We start from the raw sequence: 547 nt of genomic DNA on the forward strand, positions 1-547 counted from the left end.
CATTTTGACATGACGGATTTTATATCTTTTTGATAATTTTGTTGATTATTTTGTTATTAGTATTTTGATTTACAGTTTATAAGTGCATATTTTAAAATCAATATCTTTTCTTGTATTTTTCAAGATGAATGCATATCTTTTGGTTTGTTGTGAATGTCACGTATTAGTGGGTTACTAGTAGAATTTATTATTTTTTGTTGGTGAAAACTCAGGTGCAGTCGACTTCATGTGAAGTTGATATCTAAAAGCTGTTAAATAATTTGATTGATTTGACTAAATTTTCATCTAACGGCTCTCAGGTATCAACTTCACGTGAAGTCGACTTCACCTCAGTTTTTACCTTTTTTGTTATTATTTTTAATTATTAGTTCAATTTCTTTCATTTAATAATTTAATAACTTTTAATCTATATTTTTAAATATTAATAGTTAATTAATGACAAAAAATAATAAATTCTATTGGCCTTTTAATATTTTTTCATGTCATAATAATAATAATAATAATAATAATAATAATAATAATAATAATAATAGAAGAGAAAAAGAGG

Source organism: Arachis ipaensis, chromosome B04 (genome assembly GCF_000816755.2).
Source record: "Arachis ipaensis cultivar K30076 chromosome B04, Araip1.1, whole genome shotgun sequence".
Classification (NCBI taxonomy): Eukaryota; Viridiplantae; Streptophyta; class Magnoliopsida; order Fabales; family Fabaceae; genus Arachis; species Arachis ipaensis.